This window comes from Macrobrachium rosenbergii, chromosome 2 (genome assembly GCF_040412425.1).
Source record: "Macrobrachium rosenbergii isolate ZJJX-2024 chromosome 2, ASM4041242v1, whole genome shotgun sequence".
In the NCBI taxonomy this organism is placed as follows: domain Eukaryota; kingdom Metazoa; phylum Arthropoda; class Malacostraca; order Decapoda; family Palaemonidae; genus Macrobrachium; species Macrobrachium rosenbergii.
The window spans coordinates 61,574,084-61,598,863 of NC_089742.1; the positions used below are offsets into that span (position 1 = coordinate 61,574,084).

Here is a 24,780-nt window from a genome sequence, read left to right on the forward strand (position 1 = left end):
AGATTCTGCGTAAAAATTCATTCAGACAATATGTTAAGAGTCTTATTCTCTCTTAAATTCACCTTGAATGAGAAACCACATTATTTCTGTGGGTCAAACGGCGAAAAATGGCATGTTAATCATTGCATGTTACCTTCTAAGGTTTCCCTTTGTGTTACAGCAATTCATTTATCAAAAAATATTATATAATTGTGGTATAACGCGACTTATTGCTAGAACGTTATAAAGTATTACTAATTATTTTTTAGCAAACATTATTGCATGTTATACAACATCGAAAAAGGAATTTGACAGGATTGCGTTACTAGACTTTAGTACCTAAAGCAAGAGTGGACACGCCATTCACAAAGCTCGTTGTAACCTGTGAACTAGGTAGGAATTTTTGGATGAGCTGAAAATGACTATCTGCACGCTTTTACATATACGATACTCCAATGAGGCAAGTCTCATCTTCATATTCATTTTTTTTTTTTTAAATCTGTTACTACTGTTGCCAGAATGGAGGCCTATACTCATGGCTCAACTAATAACTGATCGTTTCTTTCTGTATTTCCTATTATCTTCAGTAATTTCTTTTAAGTGAACACCGGATTCTTTGGAAGCGTGAATTTCCAGTCGATGGCCCCTGCGGGCTTGTTCCATATGAACAGGGGTTTATCTTCTGAATAATAATGCCAGGCCGTGGCAATATGAAATCTAATTCAGCCAATATCTTAACTTTCTTCCGCAAGGTAAGAGATCATGATAAAAATAAAATTGCTAAAAAAAAATGCGTTTTTTCTCCTATTACGAAATGGAAATTGCCAATCTCAGTTCCTTCGGTCATGGGTTCAGAGCTTTATACAATTATGAATCCACTGTTCAATTAAACTGTGCAGCTGCGAGTCTCTCTTATTTTCATCATGACGGGCGACAGCTTTTCCAATGAAAACATTTCCTTAACTCTTCACGGGGCCTCAGCTCCACATTCGGAAGATTCCAATTGAAAAACCCCGCTATTATTTTTTACCCCTGTTATCATTACCCCAGTTATTTTTTACCCCTGTTATTTTTAGCCAGTCAATTTTTACCAGTTATTTTTTATCCCCTGTTATTTTAACCTGCCGTTATTTTAACCCGTTATTTTTACCCCCTGTTATGTTTTACTTCTGTTATTTTTACCCCATATTATTTTTTACCCATGTTAATTTTTATCCCTGTTATTTTTACCATCTGTTATTTTTTACCCCTGTTAATTTTTACCCTTATTATTTTTTACCCCTGTTATTTTTTACCCCATTATTGTTTACACCCTGTTATATTTTACCCCTATTATTTTTCCCACCTGTTATTTAATACCAGTTATGTTTTACCCCTGTTATTTTTTACAAACTTTCTTTTTACCTGTTATTTTTTACCCCTATCATTTTTTAAACCGTTATTTTTTACCCCTATTATTTTTCCCACATTTTTTACCACTTTTAGTTTTTACCCGTTGTTTTCTACCGCCATTTATTATCAATTAACGGTTTTTTTACCCTGTTATTTTTTTACCATTTTATCTTTTGCCCCTGTTATACTTACCCACATTTATTTTTTTACCAGGTAAAAAATAACAGGGGGTAAAAATAGCAGGAGTAAAAAATAACAGGGGTAATAAATAACAGGAGTAAAAAATAACAGGGGGTAAAAAAACAGGAGCGAAAAATAACAGGGTTAAAAATAACAGGAGTAAAAAACAGGGGGTAATAAATAACAGGGGTAAAAATGGGCTAAAAAATAACAGGGGGTAAAAAATACCAGGGGTAAAAATAACGGGGTAAAAAATAACAGGGGTAAAAATAAGAGGGGGTAAAATATAACATCAGTAAAAAATAACACGGGTAAAAATTAAGAGGGAAAAATTAACAGAAGGTAAAAATTACCGGGGGGGGGGTAAAAAATAACACGGGGTGAAAAATAACAGGGGTAAAAAAAGGGGGTGAAAATTAACAGGAGGGTAAAAATTAACAGGGGTAAAAAATAACGGGGTGAAAATTAACATGGGCCAAAAATAACAGGGGTGAAAAACTAACAGGGGGTAAAAAATAACAGGGAAAAAACAACTGGGCAAAAATAACAGGGGGTAAAAAATAAAAGCAGGTAAAAATTAACAGGGTGTAAAAACTAACAAGGGGTAAAAAATAACAAGAGGTAAAAATTAAAGGGTAAAAAAATCAGGGGATAAAAATTAAAAGAGGGTAAAAAAATAACGGAGGGTAAAAATAACAGGGGCGAAATATGACAAGGAGTAAAAATTATGACGGGTAAAAAATAGCTAGGGGTAAAAAATAACAGAGGGAAAAAAAACAGGGGGGGTAAAAAATAACAGCGGGTAAAAAAATGGAGGTAAAAATAACAGGACAGGGGGGAAAAATTAACTGAGATAAAAATTAACAGTTGGTACAAATAACACGGGCAAAAAATAAAAGGGGGTAAAAATTAGCAATGGGTACAAAATAAAAGGGGTAAAAAAATAAGAGGGTGTAAAAATGAAAATCGGGTAAAAAATTAAGAGGGTGAAAAATAACAGGGGGTAAAAAATAAGAACGGGTAAAAACATGGGTAAAAAATAACAGGGGTTAAAAAACATGGAGGTAAAATTAACAGTTGGTACAAATAACAGCGGTAAAAAATAAAAGGGGGTCAAAATTAGCAAGGGGTAAAAAATAAAAGGAGTAAAACAATAACAGAGGGTAAAAAATAACAGGGGTAAAAAATAACGGGGGTACAAAATAAGAGGGTGCAAAAATTAAAATGGGGTAAAAAATTAACAGGGGGTAAAAAACAAGGGTAAAAAATAACAGAGGGTAAAAAATAACAACGGGGGGTAAAATTAAGAGGGGTAAAAATTAACAGGGGTAATAAATAACATGGGGTAAAAATCAACAAGGTTTAAAAATAACCAGGAGTGAAAATTAACAGGAGGTAAAAAATAACGGGGTAAAAATTAACAGGGGGCAAATAATAACAGGGGGTAAAAAATAACGGGAAGTAAAAAATAGCAGGGGGTAAAAACTAACAGGAGGCAAATAACAACAGGGGGCAAAAATAACAGCTGGTAAAAATTAATTGGTTAAAAAATAACAGGGGTAAAAAATAAAAGGGTGAAAAATTACAAGGGGTAAAAAATAATGGGGTGTAAAAATAACATGGGTAAAAAACCAGGGGGTAAAAATTGACAAACGGGGATAATAAATAACGGGGGTAAAAATTAACAGAGGGTAAAAAATAATAGGGTGTAAAAAATAACAGGGGTAAAAATTAACAGGAGATAAAAATTAACAGGGGGTAAAAAATATGTAAAAAATAATATGGTAAAAATTGACAGAGGGTAAGTGATAAGAGGGGGAGAAAATTAACGTGGGTAAAACATAACAGGTGGTAAAAAATAACAGGGTAAAAATTAAGAGGGGTAAAAAACAGCGGATGGTATAAAACAACAGGGGGTAAAAAATAAAGTGGGTAAAAAACAGGGGGTAAAGATATACAGGGGGCAAAAAATAACGGGTAAAATTTAAAAAGGGGTAAAAGGTAAAAGGGGGTAAAAATTAATTGGCAATAAAAATTAACAGTAGGTAAAAAATAACAGGGTTAAAAATAATGGTGTAAAAAATAACAGGGTAAAAATTAACAGGGGTAAAAATTAACATTGGGTAAAAAATAACAGGAGGCAAAAATTAACAAGGGGGAAAACTTAACAGGAGGTAAGAAACAACGGGGGTAAATAATTACAGGGAGTAAAAAATAACATGGTGTAAAAAAATAAGTATGTAAAAAATAATGGGGTAAAAATAACATGAGGAAAACATAACATAGGGTAAAAATTAAGAGGAGTAAAAAATAAAGTGGGTTAAAAAATAACAGGGAGTAAAAATTAAGAGTGGGTAAAAAACTAACAGGGGTAAAATTAACAGGGGGGTAAAAATTATCAGGGATAAAACAACAGGGGTAAAAACAGGGTAAAATTAACAGGGGTAAAAATAAGGCAGGTAAAAAATAACAGGTGGTAAAAATAACATGGGGCTAAAACTTAACCGGGGGTAAAAACAGCAAGGATAAAAAATAAGAGGGGTTAAAAATTACAGGGTAAAACTAACAGGGAAAAAATAACAAGGGTAAAAAATAAGAGGGGGTAAAAATTAACATGGAATAAAATATAACATGGGGTAAAAATTAACACAAAACAGCGACCCCATATAGAGATGGGTAATGCCCAAAGATAAAGAAGAGGAAAATTAGCAGGGGTAAAAATTAACTGGGGAAAAAATAACAGGGGGTAAAAAACAACAGGGGGTAAAAATAATGGGGTAAAAATTCAAAAGGGGTAAAAATAACAAAGGTATAAAAAATTAACAGGGATAAAAAATAACAGGGGTAAGAAATAACAGGGGTAAAAATTAGCAGCAGAAAAATAGAGGGAAAAAATAACGGGTAAAAATGAACAGGGGTAAAAAATAAAAGAAGGTAAAAATTAACAGGGGTAAAATAGAAAAGGGCAAAAAAAAGATTACAAATAACATTGGTAAAAAAACAGTAAAAATAACAGAGAAAAAATTAACACGGGGTAAATATTAACGGAGCTAAAATATAACAGAGGGTAAAAATTAAAAGGGGGGTAAAAAATAACAGGTTGTAAAAAATAACAAGGGGCAGAAAATTAACAGTGGGTAAAAAATAACACAATGTAAAAAAAATGGGGTAAAATTAAATGGATAAAAAATAACAGGATGTAAAAAATACAAGGAAGTAATAATTAGCATGGGTAAAAAATAACAGGGGGAAAAATAACAGTGGTAAAAATTCACTGAGTAAAAAATAACAGGGTAAAATAACAGGGGTTAAAATTACAGGGTAAAAATTAACAGGGGTACATATTAACACGGAAAAAAATAACAGGGATAAAAAATAACAGGGGGTAAAAATTAACAGGGGTAAAAGTTAACGTGGAGTAAAATGCAACATGGCGTAAAAATTAACACGAGGTAAAAAATAACAGAGGGATAAAAAGAACAAGGGGTGAAAATTAACAGAGGTAAAAGATAACGGGGCAAAACACAACAGGGGGAAAATTTAACGGGAAAAATTAACAGGGGGAAAATAACAGGGCGTAAAAAATAAAAGAGGTTAAAAAATAACAAGGGATAAAAATTAACAGGGATAAAAAAGAATAGAGGGTAAAAAATAACATGGATAAAAATTACCAGGGGTAAAAATAACAGGGCGTAAAAATAAATATGGGTAATAATTAACAGGGGGTAAAAACTAAAAGGGGAAAAAACAATGGTAAAAATTAATAGGGGGTAAATATTACCAGGGGAAAATATTAACAAGGGTAAAAAATAACAAGGGGTTAAAAATAACAGGGGGTAAAAAATAACCTGGGATAAAAATCAACAGGGCATAAAAAATAACAGGGGTAAAAATTAAGGGGTTAAAATAACAGGGGTAGAAAATAACAGGGGATAAAAATTTAACAGGGGTAAAAAATAACAGGGGGTATATATTAACAAGGGATAAATATTAACAGGGGTAAAAAAATAACGGGTGGAAAAATTAAAATTTGGTTAAAAATAACAAGGGGTAAAAATTAATAGGGGCAAAAATTAACAGGGGGGTAAAAAATAACAGGGGTAAAAAATAACAAGGGGTAAAAAATAACAAGGGTTAAAAATTAACAGGGGGTACAAATAACAGAGGGTAAAAAATAACAGGGGGTAAAAATTACCAAGGGGGTAAAAAATAACAGGGGTAAAAATTAACAGTGGTAAAAAATAACATTCGTAAAAATTAACATTAACAGGGAGTAAAAATTAACAAGGGGGTAAAAATAACAGGGGTAAAAATAACAAGGGGTAAAAAATGAAAAGGGGTGAAAAATAACAGGGTGTAAAAAATAACAGAGGGTGAAAATTGACAGGGGTAAAAAATAATAGGGGGTAAGAAATAACAGAGGGTAAAAATTAACTGGGGGTAAAAATTAATGTGGGTTAAAAATAACAGGTTTAAAAATAACGAAGGGTAAAAAATATCAGGGAGTACAATTTAACAGGAGTAAAAGATAATATGGGGTAAAAAATAACGGGTAAAAATTAACAGGGGGTAAAAATTAACAGGGGTAAATATTAACAGAGGTGAAAAATTAACAGGGGTAAAAATTTACAAGAGTAAAAAATAACAGGGGCAAAAATTAACAGGGGGTAAAAATTACAGGGGTAAAACTAACAGGGAAAAAATAACATGGGTAAAAAATAACAGGGGGTAAAAATTAACATGAAGTAAAATATAACATGGGGTAAAAATTACCAGAGAACAGTGACCCGATATAGAGGTGGGTAAAGCCCGAAGACAAAGAAGAGGAGGAAAGTTAGCAGGAGCAAAAATTAGCTGAGGAAAAAATAATAGGGGTAAAAAACAACAGGGGGAAAATTAATAGGGTAAAAATTCAAAAGGGCTAAAAAATAACAAAGGTAAAAATATAATAGGGTAAAAATTAACAGGGATATAAAATAACAGGGATAAGAAATAACAGGGGTAAAAATTAACAGCGGAAAAATAGCGGGAAAAAATAACAGGGGTAAAAAACAACAGGGGGTAAAAAATAAAAGGAGGTAAAAATTAACGGGTAAAATATAAAAGGGCACAAAAAATAACGGTTACAAACCACTTGGGTAAAAAATAACAAAGGGTAAAAATTAACACGGGGTAAATATTAACAAAGCTAAAATATAACAGAGGGTAAAAATTAAGGGGGGTAACAAATAACAGGTTGTAAAAAATAACAAGGGGCAGAAAATAGAGTAAAAAATTACACGAGGTAAAAAATAACATGGGGTAAAATTAACAGGTAAAAAATAACAGGAAGTAATAATTAGCAGGGGTAAAAAATAACGGGAAAAAATAACAGTGGTAAAAATTCACTAGGTAAAAAATAACAGAGGGTAAAAATAACAGGGGTAAAAAATAGCAGGGGTTAAAAATTACAGGGTAAAAATTAACAGGGGTACATATTAACAAGGAAAAAAATAACAGGGATAAAAAATAACGGGGGTAAAAATTAGCAAAGGTTAAAAATTAACTTGGAGTAAAATATAACATGGGGTAAAAATTAACAGGGGGTAAAAAAATAACAAGAGTGTAAAAATTAACAAGGGGTGAAAATTAACAGAGGTAAAAAAATAACAGGTGGTAAAAAAACATCAGGGAGAAAAATTAATGGGAAAAATTAACAGGGGCTAAAAAATAAAAGGGGGTAAAAGATAACGGGGGATAAAAAAGTACAGGGGGTAAAAAATTTTTAACATGGGTAAAAATTAACAGGGGTAAAAATGACAGCGGGCAAAAAATAAATATGGGTAAAATTAACAGAGGGTAAAAATTAAAAGGGATAAAAAATAACAGGGGTAAAAAATAATAAGAGTAAAAATCAATAGGGGATAAATATTACCAGGGGTAAATATTGACAAGGGTAAAAAATAACATGGGGTTAAAAATAACAGGGGGTAAAACATAACCTGGGGTAAAAATTAACAGGGGGTAAAAAATAATAGGGGAAAAATTAACATGGGGTTAAAAATAACACGGGTAGAAAATAACAGGGGATAAAAATTTAACAGGGGTAAAAATAACAGGGTAAAAAATAACAAGGGGCAAAAATTAACAAGGAGTAAAAAATAACAGGGGGGTAAATATTAACTAACGGGTGGATAATTTAAAATGGGGTTAAAAATAATGGGGTAGAAAATAACAAGGGATAAAAATTTAACAGGAGTAAAAAATAACAAGGGGTAAAAATTAATAGGTGTAAAAATTGACAGGTGGTAAAAAATAACAGGGGGTAAATATTAGCAGGGCGTAAATAAAATAACGAGGGGCAAAAAATAACTTGGTAAAAATTACCAGGGGGTAAAAAAATTACAAGGGTAAAAATTAACAGGGGTAAAAAATAACATTGGTAAAAATTAACAGGGGGTAAAAAATAACAAGTTGGTAAAAATAACAGGGGTAAAAATAACAAGGGTAAGAAATAACAGGGGGTATAAAATGAATAGGGGTGAAAAATAACAGGGTGTAAAAAATAAGAGGGTGAAAATTGACAGGAGGTAAAAAATAACAGGGGGTAAATATTAACTGGGGGTAAAAATTAACGTGGGGTAAAAATAACAGGTGTAAAAAATAACAAAGGGTAAAAAACATCAGGGAGTAAAAATTAACTGGAGTAAATAAATATGGGGTAAAAAATAATAGGAGTAAATATTAACATAGGTGAAAAAATAACAGGGCTATCAATTTACAAGAGTAAAAAATAACAGGGCAAAAATTAACAGGGAATATAAAATAACAGGGTGTAAAAATAATGTGGGCTAAAAGTTAACACGAGTAAAATATAACAGAGAGGGGAAAAACGGGGGGAAAAATTAACAGAGGGTAAAAATTAGCAAGGATAAAAAATAACAGGGGTAAAAAATAGCAATGAGTAAAAATTAACAGGAGTAAACATAACAGGAGGGTAAAAAATAACAGGGAATAAAAATTAACTTCGGGTAAAAATTAACAGGCGGTAAAAATTAACCGGGGGTAAATATTAACAGGGTTAAGAAATAACAGGGGGCAAAAATTAACAGGGGGTAAAAAATAAAAGGGGTAAAAATAAAAGGAGGCAAAAAAATAATAGGGTTAAAAAATAAGAGGGCAAAAGAAAACGGGATAAAAATGAACGGGTAAAAATTAACAGGGTAAAAATTAACAAAGGGTAAAGAATAATGGGGGCATAAATTAACATGGCGTAAAAATTAACAGGAGCTAAAAATAATGAATAAAAAATAATAGGGGGTAAAAATAACAGTGGGTAAAAAACAATTGTGGGTAAAAAATATCAGGGGGTAAAAATAACATGAGGTAAAAATAACATGAAGAAAACATGCAATGGGGTAAAAATTAACAGTGGTAAAAAAATATGAGGGTTAAAAATTAACAGGGAATAAAAATTAACAACAGGTAAAAAAACTAAAAAGGGGTAAAATTAATGGGAGTGTAAAAATTATTAGGGGGTAAAATAACAGAGGTAAAAAAAGGGGGTAAAAATTAACCGTGGTTAAAAATAATAGGTGGTACAAAATAACAGGGGGGTAAAAATTAACCCGGGGTAAAAAATAACGGAGTAAAAAATAACAGGGGGTAAAAATAACGGGGTAAAAATTCACAAGGGGTAAAAAATAACAGAGGCAAAAGAAAAAAATAATAGGGTAAAAATTAACAGGGGTAAAAAATAACATGGTCAAAAGCAACAGGGGGCAAAAAATAACAGGGGTAAAAAATAACAGGGAGTAAAAAATAACGGGAGGTAGAAATTAACAGGAGTAAAATATAAGAGGGCATAAAAAATAATGGTTAAACTTTAACATGGGGTAAAACATAACAGGGGTAAAAAAATAACAGAGGGTAAACATTAACAGGGAGTAAATAATAACAGGGGTAAAAAATAACAGAGGGCAAAAATTAAAAAGGGGTAAAAAATAACAAGGGGGAAATTTAACACTGGGTAAAAATAACATGGAGAAAAATTAACATGGGGTAAAAATAACAGAGGTAAAGAATGACAGAGGGTAAAAAATAACAAGTTAAAAATTAACAGGGGTAATTATTAACAAGAGTAAAAGAATAACATTGGTGAAAATTAACAGGGGGTAAAAATAACAGGGGGTAAAAAATAACAGGTGACAGAAAATAACAGGGGTAAAATAACAGGAGGTAGGTAAAAGAAATGAGTTAAAATTAACAGGGGTAAAAAATAACACGGGGTAAAAATTCACAGGTGTAAAAATTAACAGGGGTTAAAAATTACATGGTAAAAATTAACAGGGGGTAAATACAGGGGTAAAAAATAAAAGGTAAAAAATAACAGGTGGAAAAATTAATGGGGGTAAAAAATAACATTAGGTAAAAATAACAGGTAAAAGGGTAAAAATTAACTGGCAGTAAAAAATAAGAGGGGGTAAAAATTAACAGGGTAAAAAATAACAGGGGTAAAAAAATAACAAGGTTAAAAATTAACAGGGTAAAATATAAGAGGGTAAAAAGTAACAGGGGGAAAATTAACAGAGGGTAAAAATAACGGGGTAAAAAATCACATGGGGTAAAAAATAACAGGGGGTAAAAATTAATATGAGGTAAATATTAACGGGGGTAAATATTAACAAGGATAAAAAATAAGGATAAAAAATAATGGTTAAAATAACAGGGGCTAAAAAATAACATGGGTAAAAAATAACCGCGGGTAAAAAACGGGTAAAATTGAACATGGGGTTAAAAATAACAAGGAGTAGAAAATAACAGGCAGTAAAAAATTACCTGGGGTAAAAAATATGAAGAGGTAAAAAAATAACAAGGGGTAAAAATTAATAGGGGGTAAAAATTAATGGGGTAAAAAATAACAGGGAGTAAATATTAATGAGGGGGTAAATATTAACAGGGGTAAAAATAACAGGGATGAAAATTAACAGGGGGTAAAAAAAATAACAAGGGGTAAAAAATAACAGGGGTTAAAAATTAACAGAAGGGACAAATAACATGGGGTAAAAACTAACAGGGGGTAAAAAATAACAGGGGTAAAAATTAAAATGGGTAAAAATAACAGGGTAAAAAATAATAAGGGGTAAAAATGAACCGGGGTGAAAAATAACGGGTAAATAATTAACGGGGGTAAAAATTAAGTGGTAAAAATTAACAGGGGGTAAAAATTAACATGGGCAGAAAATTACAAGGGTAAAAATTAACAGGGGTAAAAATTAACAGGAGATACAGGAGATAAAATCAACAGGGGGTAAAAATTAACAGGGTAAAAATTAACAGGCGATAAAATCAACAGGGGGTAAAAATAACAGCGGTAAAGAATAACAGGGGATAAAAAAATAACGGGATAAAAAATAACAGACTAAAAATTAACAGGGGTAAATATTAACAGGAATAAAAAATAACAGGGGTGAAAATTAACAGGGGTAAAATATAACAGGGGTAAAAAATAACAGGTGACATAAAATAACATGGGTATAAAATTAACAGGGGTGTCAAAATTAACAGGAGTAAAAAATAACAGAGGGTAAAATGGAGTATAAAATAACAAGGGGTAAAAAATAACAGTGGTAAAAAAATAACAGATTAAATAATAACAGAGGTAAAAAAAATAACACGGCAAAAAATTAACAGGGGTAAAAATAACAGGAGTAAAAATTAACAAGTGGTAAAAAATAACAGGGGTAAAATAAACAGGAGAAAAAGACAACAGGAGGTACAAAAATAACAGGAGGAAAAATAACAGGGGGTAAAAATTGACTGGGAAAAAAAAAAAATAACAGGCAGTAAAAATTAACATGGGGTAAAAAATAACAGGGGTAAATAAAAACAGGGGGTAAAAATAACAAGGTATTAAAAACAGGGGGTATCATATAAAATAACACGTGGTAAATATTAACAGGGGTAAAAAATTACAGGGAGTAAAAAATAACAGGGTTAAATTTAACAAGGGGGTAAAACATACCATGTGGTAAAAAATAACAGGGGGTAAAAATTAACAAAGGGTAAAAATAACTGGTAAAAAATAACAGAGGTTAAAAATTAACAGGGGTAAATATTAACAGGAGTAAAAAATAACGGGGTAAAAATTAATGGGGTGAAAAAATAACAGTTGACAGAAAATAACAGGGTAAAAATTAACAGGGGGTAAAAAATAACAAGGGGTAAAAATAACAGGGGGTAAAAGTCACCAGGGGTAATAATAACATGGGGTAAAAAATTACCAGGGGTAAAAAATTAACAAGGGTTAAAAATTACAGGGGGTAAAAATGAACATAGGGTAAAAATTAAGAAGGTAAAAAAATGGGTAAATGTTAATGGGGTAAATATTAACAGGGGGTAAAAAATAACAGGGGGTAAAAAATAACAGGGGGTAAAAATTAACAGGTTTAAAAAAAAGGAGGTAAAAATAACAGGGGGTAAAAATTAACAGGAGGTAAATATTAACAGGGGTAAATATTAACAAGGATAAAAAAATAATGGTTAAAATAACAGGGGCTAAAAAATAACATGGGTAAAAAATAACAGGGGGTAAAAAAACAGGGGTAAAATTGAACGTGGGGTTAAAAATAAGAAGGGGTAGAAAATAACAGGCGGTAAAAATTACCTGGGGTAAAAAATATGAAGGGGTAAAATATAGCAAGGGCTAGAAATTAATAAGGGGGGTAAAAATTAACGTGGGTAAAAAATAACAGGGGGTAAATATTAATAACGGGGTAAATATTAACGGGTAAAAATAACAGGGGTGAAAATTAACAGGGGGTAAAAAAAATAACAAGGGGTAAAAAAAAATAACAAGGGGTAAAAAAACGGGGGTTAAAAATTAATAGAGGGTGCAAATAACATGGGGTAAAAAATAACAGGGGTTAAAAAATAACAGTGGGTAAAAAACTACAGGGGTAAAAATTAAAATGGGTAAAAATAACAGGGGTAAAAAATAATGCGAAAAAATGAACCGAGGGTAAACAATAACAGGGTTAAAATTAACTGGTGGTAAAAATTAACACAGGGGTAAAAAATAACAAGGGTAAAATTAACAGGGGTAAAAATTAACAGGGGGTAAAATTAATAGGGGTAAAACTAACAAAGGTTAAAAATTAACAGGGGTAAATATTAAGAGGAGTAAAAAAATAACAGGGGTAAAAAATAACAGGGGGTAAAAATAACAGGTGACATAAAATAACAGGGATATAAAATTAACAGGAGTAAAATTAACCAGGGGTGGGGTAAAAATTAACAGGGGACAAAAAATAACAGAGGGTAAAAATTAACAGGGGAAAATAAAAGAGGGTAAAAAATAATATGGTTAAGAAACAACAGGGGTAAAAATAACAGGGGGTAAAAATAACAGGGGTAAGAAATAATTGGTAAAAAAAAATTAGGGGGTGAAAAATAACAGGGGTAAAAAATAACAGGGGGTAAAAAATAACAGGGGGTAAAAATTAACAGGGGGTAAAATTAACAGGTGGTAAAAATAACAGGGGTAAAGAACAACAGGGGGTAAAAGATAACAGGGGTAAAAAATAAATGGTGACAGAAAATAACATGGGTAAAAATTAACAAGGTAAAATTAACCAGGGGTAAAAATTAACAGGGGACAAAAAAATGACAGGAGGTAAAAATTGACAGGGGAAAAAATAACAGAGGGTAGAAAATATAGGGTAAAAAAGGGGGTATAAAATAACAGGTGGCAAAAAAACAGGGATTAAAAAATAACAGGGGTAAAAAATAAGTGGTAAAAAAATAACAGGGCAAAAAATAACAGGGGATAAAAAATAATAGGGTTAAAAAATATCGGAGAAGTAAAAAAATAACAGGGGGCAAAAAATAAAGCGTAAAAAAGGGGGTATAAAATAACAAGTGGTAAAAAACAGGTGGTAAAAAATAACGGGAAAAAAATAATTTTGAACCTGACCTTTGCTGCTGCTTATACACAGTAACCCCCGCCTCGCCCCACTACATTTTTCTATTATAGAGCAAAATTGTTGTTAGATGAAGCCGGTTTTGAACCAGCATGATAAATCTAATCCTTCCCAAGTGTCACTATCACAGCTCCTCTTTAAATTGCCGACTCACTTGTACCACCTGACGGGTCGTTTCTCATTACCCTGTTATTTCAGGAACTATTCAAGATGTTCCCATGAGCTTCCGAACTGTCACTGATTTATCGACCATATATAATGTGAGAGGCTTTGTCTTCCACAGGAAGCATTCACCTTTAGCGATACTCAGTATGAACTGTCGACTCAAGTCAATATATCTGATCTATCGTCCTTTCCATTATCTGCTCCCTTCAGCTCTTTCCTTGTACGAATGAGAGAGAGAGAGAGAGAGAGAGAGAGAGAGAGAGAGAGAGAGAGAGAGAGAGAGAGAGAGAGAGAGAATAATATCAATGATCTGATTATCAATTTTTCACTTAATATATTCGGCAAGCTAAAGAAAAAGCAGATATCACTAACTTTCACTATTGTCTCCAAACTAAAAACAGTTCGTGCTACTTTCCATGACGTATTTTAGCCAAGTATATACAAACACTCACATCATTTTGTATTGCCCAATTGCATCCGAGGACGCAAAGCACATTGTATCACATCGTTCTTCTATTTATAGTAATAATAATATGAGTCACGCTTTTCCAACTTTCTTTCCTTATGTACCTTATGATTTAAATAAGATTTAGCCGTATACTCAAGGTGTGTAACGATTAACAATTACCTCTGAACGACATCCGTGTTAAAGAAAAGCCCTATATTTCGTGCATTGTGCTGCAGGCATGTAATAATATCTGATCTGTGAAAACACAAGCTACGCAAAATATACGCTCCAATACAAGTGGGGAAATTGATAGCGTTTTGATTTACTTTATTTGCTATAGTAAAAAAAAACAACGTGCTTGTGACCTCAGTACAACATCCAAATGGCAAGACGTTCGCTTTATGTGTGTGCATTCAAGCATTCGCACATGAAAGAAACAACGAAGATGAAACTTTAGCAACGCTGTCAAGGAGTAAATCATACTTGGATATACTGTACTGCCAGATCTATCTTCTACCTGGCATCACGACATTTCATTTAACAAATTGTCTTCGACATAAGTTATACGATGATCAAATAAATAATTTGGTTTAATGTCTCTGCAATAAAGATACTGGCCTATACAGTACACTCGGTAACATCAACACATGATACCCCTCAGATAAACATGGCATGATTGACTGATTTCCATAAACTGGCGTTACAAAACCTAAGGTCTTCGACGATAAACACGACAACCAAGTAAAAGCATAAATAATCATATGGGTTTCACCAAGACATTTTGGTTGATAGGACACCACGATAATCATCCCTTTACACTATCGAAGTGACATTTACATTTATTATATATATATATATATATATATATATATATATATATATATATATATATATATATATATATATATATATATATATATATATATATATTCAGTTTTAAATATATATATACATATATATACACATACACATACATATATAAATATATATGTATGTGTGTATATATATATATATATATATATATATATATATATATATATATATATATATATATATATATATATATATATATATATATATATATATATATATATATATGCATATAAAATTTCAGTGTTTTATCATTTATTGGTAGAAATACCAACTTCATTAATTTCTGGGAATGCCCACGTTATCAGGACTTTAATCCATTTCAGTGACTATATTTAATGCCAACAACAATGAACTATTCATATTAGGTTTACCTAACTTAAGGCCTTTAAGGGTCAACAGACTTTGCAGTTAGCGTGGATTTCGAGGTCAAAGCGGACTGCACCACTTCGCCGTCAAACTTTCTCTTCAAATCATAAACCATATCCCCCTTTTCAGTTTTCTGTAAAAGAAAACTATTGTGCCGGCTTTATCTACCCGTCCGCACCTTTTTCAGTCCGCACTTTTTTCTGTCCGCACTTTTTCTGTCCGCGCCCAGATCTTAAAACCTACTAAGGCTAGAGGACTGCAAATTGGATTGTTGATCATCCACCCTCCAATCATCAACCACATCAAATTACAGCCCTCTAGCCTCAGTAGTTTTTATTTTATTCAAGATTAAAGTTAACCATAATCGTACTTCTGGCAACGATATAGGCCAGGCCACCGCCGGGCCGTGGTTCAAGTTTCATGGGTCGCAGCTCATACAGCATTATACCGAGACCACCGAAAGATATATCTATTTTCGGTGGCCTTGATTATACGCAGTAGCGGCTGTACAGAAAACTCGATTGCGCCGAAGAAACTTCGGCGCATTTTTTACTTTTTTTTACAAAACAAAGCAAATCGATTACATTCTAAAATCATATCCTTTGGGATGTCGGCATTTATCATATAATTTTTTTTTTATTCACGAGAAAGACAAGGTAAGGAAAAGTGGGTGGATTCTCCAGGAAAGAAAGCGATCGCCTATATCGTACAACGTCCTTCACTAGTAAACATGAACATATATATATATATATATATATATATATATATATATATATATATATATATATATATATATATATATATATATATATATATATATATTAATATAAAATTTCTATCTCGGAGAATGGTTAAAGCATTATTCGTTTACTTTAATATATATATATATATATATATATATATATATACATACAGTATATATATATATATATATATATATATATATATATATATATATATATATATATATATATATATATGAGTATGTAGAGAGAGAGAGATATAGAGAGAGAGAGAGAGTAGAGAGAGAGAGAGAGAGAGACAGAGACAGAGACAGAGAGAGAGGGAGCTTTGGCCAACTACTTACTTGTTTTCATGATACGGAAATCAAACTTGCAATACATGTGCATGTTCTCTTCATATATATATATATATATATATATATATATATATATATATATATATATATATATATATATATATATATATATATATATATATATACATACTCGCTGACAACCCAGCTGCCAGGGGAAAACTGAATGACAACCGATAAACTATCTCTCTCTTTCTCTTTCCCTTATTCTTCTCCCTGATACCCCCTCTACTCTCACTCCCTTCCTCTCTCTCTCTCTCCCTCTCACTGACTCTTTCCCTCTTTCTTCTCCATAACACCCCCTCTCTCTCTTTCTCACTTCCTCTCCCTCTCACTCTCTCTCCAACCATCCCTATCTCTTCCCCTCTTTCTCCCTAACAGCCATTCTACTCTCTCTCTCACTTCCTCTCTCTTTCTCTCTCTCATTTCCTTTCTCTAACTCTCTCTCCAACCATCCCTATCTCTTTCACTCTTTCTTCTCCATAACAGCCCTTCTGCTCTATCTCCCACTTCCTCTCTCTTTCACTTCCTTTCTTTCTCTTTCTCTCTCTAACCCTCCCTGTCTTTTGTCTTTTTCCCTCTTTCTTCTCCCTTACACCTCCTCTACTCTCTTACTTCCTCTCCCTCTCATTCTCTCTGTCACCCCCTTTGGTACCGCTGACGTCTTACCCTCACAGTATTCTTTTCCAAACAGTAAGTCATATGTATACCGAAATTAGGTATGATAAATTCGTAAAGTTACTGAGTCTATGGGCATAACCAGCCCCGTTTCACTGGCAGAACCAGCCCCGTTTCAGGAAAGCCCTTCCACCCCCACCCACTTTGGTGCCCTTTGGTGCTAGTGATGTCTAACCCCCATAGTGTTCTTTTCGAAACAGTAAGTCATATGTATTCAAAGTTTGGTTGAAATTGCTCAATGCGTTTCAGAGTGTATGCGGAACATACACACACACACATATACATCCATTTATATATATGTGTATGTGTGTGTGTGTACATTTATATGCATATATGTATATCTATCTATCTATCTATATATATATATATACATATATATATATATATATATATATATATATATATATATATATATACATACATATATATACATGTATATATAATGTGTATATGTATGTTTGTATTCTGCTCCATCCAGCGATAGGTGCTACCCTTGTGTTTATCAGCATCATTTAGGAAGTGAGGTTCGGCCTCAAGCCCTATCCCATGTATGTTAACTTCAAAAACGTATTCATCCTTTAACTACTGAACTGAAGATAAGATGTTTAAAGCCGTATTCATCATTTAACTACTGAACTGAAGGTAAGATGTTTAAAGCCGTATTCATCCTACAACTGAACTAAGGATAAGATGTTTAAAGCCATATTCATCCTTTAACTATTGAACTGAATATAAGATGTTTAAAGCTATATTCATCCTTTAACTACTGAATAAGATATTTAAGGCTGTATTCATCCTTTAACTACCGAACTGAAGATAAGATGTTTAAAGCCGTACTTATCCTTTAACTACTGAACTAAGGATAAGATGTTTAAAGCCATATTCATCCTTTAACTACTGAAATGAAGATAAGATGTTTAAAGCCATATTCATCCTTTAATTACTGAATAAGATGTTTACAGCCGTATTCATCCTTTAACTACCGAACTGAAGATTAAAGCCGTATTCATCCTTTAACTACTGAACTAAGGATAAGATGTTTAAAGCCGTATGCATCCTTTAACTACTCAACTAAGGATACGATGTTCAACGCCATATTCACCCTTTAACTAATGAACTAAGGATAAGATGTTTAAAGCCGTATTCATCCTTTAACTACTGAACTGAATATAAGATGTTTAAAGCCGTATTCATCCTTTAACTACTGAACTGAAGATAAGATGTTTAAAGCCATATTCATCTTTTAACTACTGAACTGAATATAAGATGTTTAAAGCCATATTCATCCTTTAACTACTGAAATGAATATAAGATGTTTAAAGCCATATTCATCCTTTAACTACTGAATAAGATGTTTAAAGCCATATTCATCCTTTAACTACTAAAACGGACAGCACCTATAAGTAATTCATATCACTACGTATCTGCATTTTACAAACTCTCGTGGCACTATTTTTCGTGTTTTTTTTTTCACTTAGTAAGTCAGTGGCCTTTCTTCATCGTTTCCATGAACGCGTGTACATTAATAACAACGTTTATAACCATTAATAATTCACTAAACTACCTAAAGATCCCAGGTGCGGGGGCGATTTGAGTGAGACTGCTATAAACAGACCACCATTGCCACAAGGTGGATGGATTCAGGTTGACATCGCCAGTTGGTGGTGTCTGAGCGAAAGCAAAACCTGGCGCTCTCTCACAGACAGAAAGGTTCGCCTATATATATATACATAGAAAAAAATTTACATGTTCAAGTCCGCGTGCGCACGCGCAAGGGCTCATATACGGAAGAGAGAGCAGTGCAGGAGAAAGTGGTATAGGCTGGCATGAATAATCCCTCTACGGGTTGCCTCAAGGGAGTATGGCAGAGAGAGAGAGAGAGAGAGAGAGAGAGAGAGAGAGAGAGAGAGAGAGAGAGAGAGAGAGAGAGAGAGAGCAGTAACTAGCCAAGGGAATATTGTAGAAGCGTTGGAGGGTAGGAGGGGAGAACGAGAAGGGAGAAGGGACCACTTACAGGGCGGAAAGGAGGAAGAGGCCCCCGCAAAACGGAAGACAGATAGACGAAGATTTATAAACAGAGGCAGAAAGTGGAAACAGAGGGGAAGGGGTGATGAGGGTTGTGTGTGTGTGTGTATGTGTGTGCTTAAAGGTAAAAGCCTTGACCTTCTAATTCCTCAAAGTTTGAATTTCGAAGAGAAAGAGCTTCCCGCATTATGTAACTTTCGCCATTGCTTGGAAGGAATTTTAGGAAGTCGATGAAAATTTGGTAATTTGACGGACTGGAAACATATTACCATGTCACAAGACACAATAAAATTCAAAATTATTAACTAAGTTGAAAAAAAGTTTTAGTAAAAAAAAATCATAAATCAAACTGACCGACAAGTATATCTTCCAAAAAGGAAAATAATGAGCAACAGCATAATATGATTGGGAATTGGCAAATATCTTAAACTTCCTAAAGCCATTTTGATAATTGAGTTCTAAGGAACAACTGAAGCTCTTTCGATCTTGGTGACAATGCTCTCACATGCATGTATGAACCTCTTCAGATAATTACGAGAAAGAAATAAGGTATATAATTTTTATCCAATTCGTTTATATAAATAAATAAATAAATAAACAAATAAATACATAAATAAAGAATTCATCAAACAGAAAACATGACACAGCGGCACTACAACTCAAGGTATTTTGAAAAAGAAAAATGTAAAAGCAACATACCTGCGTTTTTCATGGCCCATGTCGCACTATTTGTTCTCCAGTGTAGTGGAACTGTCATGACGTAAGTGGGACTTTTCGAACTTGCGTTCACCCAACCTGTGAGGATAAGATGATAGAGAGAGACCGTAAGATTTATATGGGCCTATTAAACTGGTCTTGTTTGTTTTAGAAACTTTTAAAGTTATTGACGTCCAAGCCCACAAAGTTAAACTCTACAAAGTTGGCGGTTACAAAAATTAAATAAAAAATAGAAATAGCAGGAAAGATAGAACATTATGATTCACACTTGTAAAAGAGCAAAATTATTTTCAGCATATTATGTTATATTCCCAAAATCGTAACAAATACCATATTAAGTGGCATGGTTCACATTTCAACGAATCAATTACGTTAATGGAAAGAAGCAGAGGAATGCCTTTTTAGTTTTCTGTAAAAGAAAACTATTGAGATGGGTTTGACTGTCCGTCCTCACTTTTTTCTGTCCGCCCTCAAATCTTAAAAACTACTGAGGCTAGAGGGCTGCAAATTGGTATGTTGATCATCCACCCTCCAGTTATCAAACATACCAAATTACAGCCATTTTATTTAAGGTTAAAGTTAGCCATAATCGTGCTTCTGGCAACAATTTAGGATATGCCACCACCGGACTGTGGTTAAAGTTTCATGGGCCGCGGCTCATACAGCATTATACCGAGACCACTGAAAGATAGATCTATTTCAGTGGCCTTGATTATACGCTGTAGTGGATGTACAGAAAACTCGATTGCGCCGAAAAAACTTCGGCGCATTTATTTTTTTTAATTTTTTTTTACATTCTGGTTTTTTCACTTAAATGTTCACCCTTGGTCTGCACTGCAGAAACCTCTGATCCTTTCTTACTTGATTTTCCTTAAAAAAAAAAAATACCACAACAAAATACTATGAAAAGAATTCCAGCACAATAAAGTGACCTCCCATCCACAACACGGAAACAACACTTAGCTAATGCTTTCATCCAAGAAATGACGATTTTTCTGAGGGGATATTTATCAAGCAACGAAGAGAGCAAAACATATCCGGGGAAAGAAGTAACTACTGAATGATACATTATTAATGAAATTAATCTCCCAGTGATAAATCAAAAGGTTATGTGTCTCTAATGGTAAATTACGACGGAAATAATTCTGCAGATGACAGATGAAAATGAAAATATATAATCGAGTGGGAAATGGAACAAAGCCGTAATTAAAAAGATAAAAGGGAAAAATCTCAGGTTAAAATTGAGAAAATAATTCTGTACGCGGTATTAAAACAAAATAATTAATGTTAGGAAATTCACAATACCATGATACACTGTTATGTAATATAAATCACCAATTACATAAACAAATTATTTTCTTTTGTATATAAATAAAATTTGTTTATATAATTGTGGATTTTCATTACACAAAGTAATTAATGATAATTGCGAAGGAAATGACCAATACAAAAAACCAACCTGTAAAAGATGAATGATAAAGAGAAAACTTGTGCTGAATAACTAATAATGGTTATGATACATAAACAATAAAACACAGTGCAGGGAAAACAAATATCTAAACGAAACAAAATATCGTAAATGGTGAACGGTAGAAACTGAATAAACTTTTCTGCTTTTGACGTAATATCAGTGGAATGCTGAGAGTGAGATCTGAAGGGTGGAGGACAGAAAACTATTTAGGACAACTTAGTGAAAGTCTCGCCGAATAAAAGCCGTCTCCTCCTCCTCCTTCCGTAACCTGTAGGGGCTACTTATGGGTGAGGGGATGGGATATGGGGAAGCCACACCCCATCCCCACCCCCGAGTAGAGGCTCCTGTATTCATGACCGCGTTTTTTTCTCTCTCTCTCTCTCTCTCTCTCTCTCTTTGCGCTCGAACGCTCTTCATTTGCTAGCGAGCTGTTCATGTTTGTGCACAGATGTTTGTGTGTCTGTTTACGCCTGTTAACGTAAATGCCGGTGGCAGAGACTGACAAGAGTGACAGACAATTCTATTGAGATAACTCGTTTGTGTATGTGAGTTTGTCTGCATGTTTGTAAATGTTAAGTTTACCGTGATAGGAGACTGACAGAATGACGGACAAGTTAACAGAAAGAGAAATGTGGAGGGGGATGCATTTATTTGTGGTAAGGAACAGAAGACATACTTACACACGAAAGAAATTCTTTACATCTAGTTTCTATATATATATATATATATATATATATATATATATATATATATATATATATATGTGTGTGTGTGTGTGTGTGTGTGTGTGTGTGTAGTCTTCATTTCGTAATTGTGTGTACATATCCAAATAAATATGAACAGATGACCGTAATTTTCCAATATATATATATATATATATATATATATATATATATATATATATATATATATATACATATATAATTCAAAAACTTACAGTTACCAGAACTTAGGTTGAAAATCCTTGCAAAGATGTAACTAATGCCTTCATCTTCATCATCCTATTGCAAAAATCCGGTGGAAATCGGATTTCCATCCCACTTTAAAAGCAGGCTCTCAATTGCCTTAATGAAGGCGTGTCTGAGCAAAAGACAGAGAAAACGCTTAGAAATCGAGGTCAATCAGATGACTGAATAAAAGGAACCAATGCCTTTCCTCTCCTTTCTCGTGTTTCCACCAGGTCTCTCCCATCTTCATGATGATTGATTGATTGATTAATTTATAGATTTTAGGCATACATGTCAAGTACTGGGGCAACTAAGGCCATTCAGCGCTGAAACGGAAACTGATAGTGAAAAGGTTTGAAAGGTGTAACAGGAGGAAAACCTCGCAGTTCCACTATGAATCAATTGTTAGGAGAGGGTGGACAGTAAGATAGAAGAAAGAGAATATGAACGGAGGTACAGTAAAAGGAATGAAAGGGGTTGCAGCTAAGGGCCGAAAGGACGCTACAAAGACCATTAAGTAATGCCTACATTGCACCGCATGAGGTGCACCGACGGCACTATCCCCCTACGGGTATCTTCATGAAGTGATCACTTTATCCATCTCAATGGCGTTTTAGATAACTGATCAAGATATTGTTAACAGGATCCTTAGAATTGCTTTCCCCGATGAGATTTGAACAATAATGCCTTTTTGCAGACTGATGTAACTAGATTAGTTGAAAATAAAAGCTCCCACACTTCGGTTTTTAAAGTGAAGGTCTTTGTACAATTCATCTATAGTCAACATTTCGAGAATTCTTACATAGCTGCAAATCATTTTTCACCATCATGCCGTTTTCCCAGAGGGGGGCCGAGTGCCTCCACAGAATTACGACAAAACTATCACTGCCTCGTTCACACTTTAACTCATTATTTGTGGATGAGACCCACGTGCATAAAACTTCCACACTTATAACGCTTCATGAACTACAGAGAAGGCTTTTCCAGTATTCCATCAAACTCGCCTACACACACTGCGCCAGTCACCTACGTATTGCATGCGTTCTCGCCCTTCCTTTCCAATACCTCGTTCACTGGAATTGGAATTGGAATATAAAATTTAGGCCAAAGGCTAAGTACTGTGACCTATGAGGTCATTCAGCGCTGAAAGGGAAACTGACAATAAAGGAGATTTTAAAGGCATAAGAGGAGGAAAACTTGGCAGTTGCACTTTGAAACAACTGTTAGCAGAGGGTGGAAAGTAAGATGGAAGAAAAGGAATATGAACGGAGGTACAGTAAAAGGAATGAAAGGGGTCGCAGCTAGGGACCGAAGGAACGCTGCAAAGAACCTTGAGTAATTCCTACTGTGCACCGCGAGAGGTGCACTGACGGCACTAAAAAAAAGTTAAGTATACCTTAGTTTAACCAGACCACTGAGCTGATTAACAGCTCTCCTAGGGCTGGCCCGAAGGATTAGACTTATTTTACGTGGCTAGAACCATTGGTTACCTAGCAACGGACCCACAGATTACTGTGGAATCCGAACCACCTTATAGCGAGAAATAAATTTCTATCACCAGAAATAAATTCCTCTAGTTCTTCATTGGCCGGCCGGAGATTTGAACGCGGGCCTTGCAGAGTGCTAGCCGAGAACGGTGCCAAGTCATCCAACGAGGAACTACTGACGGCACTAAAACCGCACCCCCCTCCCCGGCGTTCATGGCATCTATCCAGCATTCGCTAAGTCTTCCTTTCCTTCTCACCCCGAACAAATTTCTGAATTATACGTAAGCTATTCGTTCTACACGGTCAAACATTCTTAAAAAACTTTTTACCAGTCCTTCGTTATCCACAACTGACTACTTTTAATTAAAATCATCTTACGTCATATATATTACAGTTCCTCTCGCCAATTTCGATCTTTATTTTCTTTCATTTACATTTCACAATTATATTTCAATAGTACCATGAAAGATGTCTCCACAATGCCTTTATACATTCCAACCTTGGCTTCCAGACAAAATCCTTTTCCAAATTTTTCGGACACGTCTTGCTGCCTATCTCGCTTTACCTATTCTGTGACTCCCCTCTTCCCTCATCCTGTAATAAACTATTATATTTACTTCAAAATAACTACATAAATTCACCGCTTTTATTCTTCCACCGTCCATATTCACATTCAATGCTCATTTTCCTGGCTTCCATTTACCTAAACCTAGAGTTTATTTCACTCATCCTATTGCCAGTTACATTAACATTCGTTAAAGTAAATTTTACATACCTACAAAACACATTATATATATATATATATATATATATATATATATATATATATATATATATATATATATATATATATATATATATATATATATATATATGCTTATATATTTCCATTCGTCCCTTTATCCAGTTAGATAGAAATTCACATTTAACGGCAGCTGAGAAGACGCCATGACAGGGAAGTGAAGCGAGGTAGGCCTACCCACCCCCAGGATAGCC

At 33.6% G+C, this 24,780-nt stretch overlaps 1 protein-coding gene across 2 annotated transcripts in view; it reads right to left on the reverse strand.

The window, feature by feature from the left end:
- The window catches only part of LOC136847688 (uncharacterized), a 184,513-nt gene that overhangs the window by 88,893 nt on the left and 70,840 nt on the right, over window positions 1-24,780 (reverse strand). For both annotated transcript variants that reach the window (XM_067119512.1, XM_067119522.1), the window contains one exon: window positions 19,862-19,957. The gene's annotated coding sequence lies outside the window, so the exon portion shown is untranslated. The remainder of the gene's footprint in view (window positions 1-19,861; window positions 19,958-24,780) is intronic.